This window comes from Peromyscus maniculatus, chromosome 5 (genome assembly GCF_049852395.1).
Source record: "Peromyscus maniculatus bairdii isolate BWxNUB_F1_BW_parent chromosome 5, HU_Pman_BW_mat_3.1, whole genome shotgun sequence".
Lineage (NCBI taxonomy): Eukaryota > Metazoa > Chordata > Mammalia > Rodentia > Cricetidae > Peromyscus > Peromyscus maniculatus.
In genome coordinates this window covers 30086506-30091502 of record NC_134856.1, presented here as the reverse complement: position 1 = coordinate 30091502, position 4997 = coordinate 30086506, and the positions used below count along the sequence as shown (strand labels likewise).

General features: G+C 41.7%; 1 protein-coding gene across 11 annotated transcripts in view; it reads left to right on the top strand.

Annotated features, from left to right (window-relative positions):
* Nr3c2 (nuclear receptor subfamily 3 group C member 2) overlaps positions 1 to 4997 on the top strand; it is a 331912-nt gene that overhangs the window by 154186 nt on the left and 172729 nt on the right. The gene's annotated exons all lie outside the window — the stretch shown is intronic.

Genomic DNA, 4997 nt, shown 5'->3' with positions numbered 1-4997 from the left:
TTTTTTTTTTTTTTTTTTTTTTTTTTTTTTTTTTTTTTTTTTTTTGGTTTTTCGAGACAGGGTTTCTCTGTGTAGCTTTGCGCCTTTCCTGGAGCTCACTTGGTAGCCCAGGCTGGCCTCGAACTCACAGAGATCCGCCTGGCTCTGCCTCCCAAGTGCTGGGATTAAAGGCGTGCGCCACCAACGCCCGGCGGAAAGTTAAACTTTTTAAAAAAGATTAAGGGACTTGGAATATTGTAAGTTAGAAGAAGTGGGCTTTACCTAAAAATATAAAGTCCTATGTTTGTGGACATATGTTCGTTTTTTACCATCCCAAGTTATCATTTGGAACTAGAGCAGAGGCCCCTGAAATTTGCACACATTGTTTGGCAAATAGGAATGCAAACTGCCTTTAATTTACAAATGGGTTGCATTTGGTGAGTCCTTTGAAATGTCCCCTTTAAAATATTTCCTTAATGGAGGACTACGGAGAGGACTCAGTTGGTAAGACCTCTTGCTCCACATGCATGAGGATCTGAGTTCAAATCCTCAACAGCCATGTTTAAAAAAGTGGGCACGGCTGCATACTCCAGTAACCCCAACACTGGAGAAGGAGACAGTCAGATTCCAGGAGCTCCCTGGCCATCCTAGCCAAAGCAATCAGTTTCTGGTTCAGTGAGAGGCCCTGTCGAAAGAGAGTAAGGCAACCAGCAGTAGAGGAAGATACCTGGGGTTTGGCTCTGGTTTTTGAGTGTGTGAGCCTATCATATGCATGCAACACACACTCACATACATACACACACACACACACACACACACACACACACACACACACACACGCACCATATGCTATTAATTGCATAGAGTTCCATCTTGGGATACTAGGACCAATTTCATTATCTCTTAGAAAACAAACCTCGACTTCTCCAAAGGTAAAAATAATTCATTATGTCACATGACATGGGTGCACTTACACTAGGTCATCCTGTAGATGAAGAGGCCCATTCGCCCCTTGCCAATGGTGGCCTTTGTGGCTTTTCGTTTGGCTAGATTATGGTGACCATTTTTGCTGCAGCCAATCCAGCAAGGCTTCCATGGTGAGTGCTGAACTAGGGAGGAGCTGATGGGGACAGCCTGCCAGAGGTGTTTAGATTTGGGAATCAGTTGTAAAGCTTTTTTTCCCCCTCTTATTTGTTTCAGCTTTACAGTGCAGATAAAAAGCATATGTAATTTTAATGCAGATGACTTCATTGGAAATTCGAAGAGCTTACAATAATATTGAAAATTACATGAGACTTTATATGTCTGGGAGGGGATGTACCATGGCCATGAGGCTTTGAGAGGAGATGTTTTCTGTGTGGCAATGATTCATGTTGTTTTATAGTCTCTAAATGTTCTCTCTGGGTACTTACTGTATTAATAATACAAAAGAATAGAATTAAACTTTTGTGAGCTGAAATTCAGTTTCAATTTATGAGACAGTTTTGATCAATAGGATATCCTACAAACATGTACCAAAAATAAAAGTACTAAGTTAATACTGATTGTCAAGTCGTCACTAAATACCTGGTTTCCTGGGTGTGTGTCTGTGTGTTTTCATGTGATTGTGTGAGAGAGTGAGTGTGTGTGTATATATATTCATGTAATTTTGTGTGTGAGAGAGTGTGTGAGTGTATATGTGCTGTGGTGTGTTCTAGAGAGTACTACAGAAGAGATGATTTATGCAGATTTCAGTTCCTTTTTTCTGATTGGACATTTGCTTCTCACAAACAAATGAAATGCATGCTGTTAAGCCGCTAAAGTCACAGCGAATCACACTGTGTAAACCCTGTCTGAAATAACCCAAACATGGTAATCAGACACTTGACTAGAGTAGAGGGAGCTATGAAACAGATTCATCCCAGGCTGTGGTACTCCTGCTCTAACATGGAGGAGAGCAAAATGGTGGGGCTGTGGTCTTCCCTTGTGTCTCTTGAAGGGATGCCCTGGCACACTTCCGGAAGCTGGACATTGGCTCTAGGAGGAGTCACCACTAACTACAGGGAAGGGAAGTCACTCCCATCTGCTTGCATGCAGCCCTTGCTAAACAAGCTCCATTACACAGTTTTTGTTATGGGACGACAGCCATTTATCTAGATTTTGGGACTGTCTCTATTTTTAGACAGGAGAAATCCCTGTCTCTATGTTACTATAATATTGTTAATTACTTAATTCTTATACTGATTTTTTTTTAGCCTTGTATAACTTTGGATGAAACTTATCCTGTCTTTGATCTTTCATTCGTATTTTCTTGGTCAACTTCCACATGTATTAAATGGGAAATGCTGAGACACAGCATAGAAGAGCTGTGGCCTTTCAGTAACACCAGTAAATGTGAGCTGGTCCGTCAGACTTCTGCAGACAGAATTCCAGTAGATAACAGAACAGCTGCTCCTGAGGGGTTCTGAACGTTCTTCCTCTCCCCGTGCCCAGGGAGTTCTGAGGTAAAACACATTAAAACATTCATGAACCATGTAGTAAGGCAGCTGGGCTTCTGAAGCGCTGTGTGTTTTGTGATATCACTATCATTGGTACCAAGGGGAGGGGAACTTGGGAGTAACTCAAGTATTGTGATTTTCTTGAGCAAGATCCGTCCATTTAATTCAGAGTTTTATTTGGGATAGCTTGATGTTTGTGGATTCTCGGAAATTCTAGATTATTTTCTTCTCTTGGTAGCTGTAAGAGAGCTTATGGTGATATTAATTATATCTATTATATTTGTTTTCTACATGCTTTGTATTACAAAGTGAAGTTTTTCTTCTTTATATGAAGTTGAATTCCCCATAAACTCATCTTCACTCTTGGGACTTACATTTTGAAAACATGCAAGCAAAACTTATTAGCTTAATTTTAGATTTCATCAAATTATCTTCTTCCACTGCATGTGTATACAGTGGAGAGCTTTGAAGACAATAACAAGTCCTTTTTCTACCTGTAATTTCTTGCTTGTATTTATTAGAGAAATTCATCAACCTGAATGTGCTGTAAGGTCATGAGCCCTTTGCAACCCTATCATAAGCCAAATGCCTCTGGGCTTTCCATGTAGGGCGGCTGCAGTTATCTCAATTAGCAAATAGTTTCTCTGCCTAGAGGATGAACGGTGCACTTAAACATGTAACTCTGGTTTACCAACTCCCTCCCATCTCAGATTATCTGTGTCCTATTTTACTGGTTCTTCCTCTAATGCCTTCCATCTTAAGGTAAATCTTCTGACAAAGCCTGCGCATAATCTACCTCTCTAAGTCTCTGATAAATTATTTGCCACATACCTGTTCTTAATAGCAGTTCCCATAAAACATCTACCATATTTGGAAGTTTCTGCTACTTGTGCCTTTTTGCTAAAATGTCTTTTCTCCCCTCTGCTTCCCACCTTTCTCCTTTCTGTTCTATTGAGCACAATGGCCTGGCTCTTGCTGAGTGTGATGAGGCTTGGGCTCTAGGTTTCCCAGTGTGCAGCCGGCTCCTACCCGACTCAGTTGATCTGCCCTAGAAGCTGTTGCTTGTATATGCTCTCAGCCCCACCCAAACTCGTACCAGCTGTCCAGCACTATGCTGGATCAGCTGTGGGACCTCGGGGATTCTGGGCCTTTCTGGCTTGGAACCGTTCCTTGCTCATGACCCTGAGGATGTCTGTGCTCACCAGCTCTAGCCAGTCACCTGCTGTCATCAGTGAATCTTCTCACCTCTCACTCTCCCCATCTGCACACTTCTCACTTGCCGCCCCAGCCCTGTGCCCCTTTTCCTCCGTGGTCTCTGCTGGCTCTTCTCACACTGTGGTGCTATGATGTACTACTGTTCTGGGAACACAGCCAGATGCCCCCACTCTTTATTTTGTGTCTCTTTGAAAATTATGTTACCATTTTGGGTCCATTTTTTTAAATCCAAGATGCTATCCTGATACCTGAATATAATGCTACTGTCTGTACAAAAAAGAAATAAATTCTGTATATAAAAAAATGAATTTGTAGCCATATTTTGTAATGCATAGTAAATTCTTCATAGATATATTCCTGCGTGCAGTCTTTGTATTTGAAGGCATTTTGTATTAGTCTTTCCCTTAACGAGTAAATATTAAAAGAAGATACTACTGTAGATTTTGCAGTTTTCATTGTGGATGTTCATGGTACATTTAATACAGGACATATACATTGTCCTTGAAATCAAGTTTAGAATAGCTAACAGTCCAGATTTTATGGCATTAAAATTGAGCCCTGGAGCATCCAGAAGTTTCTACCTTTCCTCCTTTATCACCAATGTTCTGTCAACATTGTGGCCAATGGGATTGCGACCTCTAATTTATTTATTTATTTATTTTTGTGTGTTTGTTTATGGTGCTGGGATTAGAGCCCAGGGCCTTGGGCATGTGCTCTACTATGGAGCTGCACCCTTGAAACTCTTTCCTGAGTCATTTATAAGGTGATTCCATCTGTCAAGATGGGATGGGCAAGGCCAGGTTACTTGTCTCTTTGGTGGCATTGCCCTGCGCTCAGAGGACTGGCCTCCTTCTCCTGGGGCAGGAGCACATGGCAGGAAGATCTTTCTGAAGCAAGAGAGATCTGAAGGTCTCCACATGCTTGCCTCGTGCTTCCGCTCTGCTTAGCATCTTTCATCGCTGTCCGGGGCTCCCGGAAATTGTTCCCTTGTCTCGCAAACCCCAGTGGGGTTCTGACTTCTGACCACAGTGTCACGAGAGCTTTGATTTCTATGCCGCTGCCTTGTCTTAGGAACCCTTTTCTCATCTTCTCTCAGATCAGTTCCAAGGACAAACGCCAACCGTTGGGAGGGGTCTTTAGTTCCTTTCTAAAATGTTAGACAAAAGACAAGTGAGGGTGATCACTTTCCTTTTTTGAGTATGGATTTTAATAGTCCTGAAAACAAATTGATTATTTAAAATGCCGTTAGCTAGCATTTTTTTTGAAGGGCCCCCATACCTTACTGAAGCAAGACAAAATTATAATACTTTCTTTAATAGGTTCCAA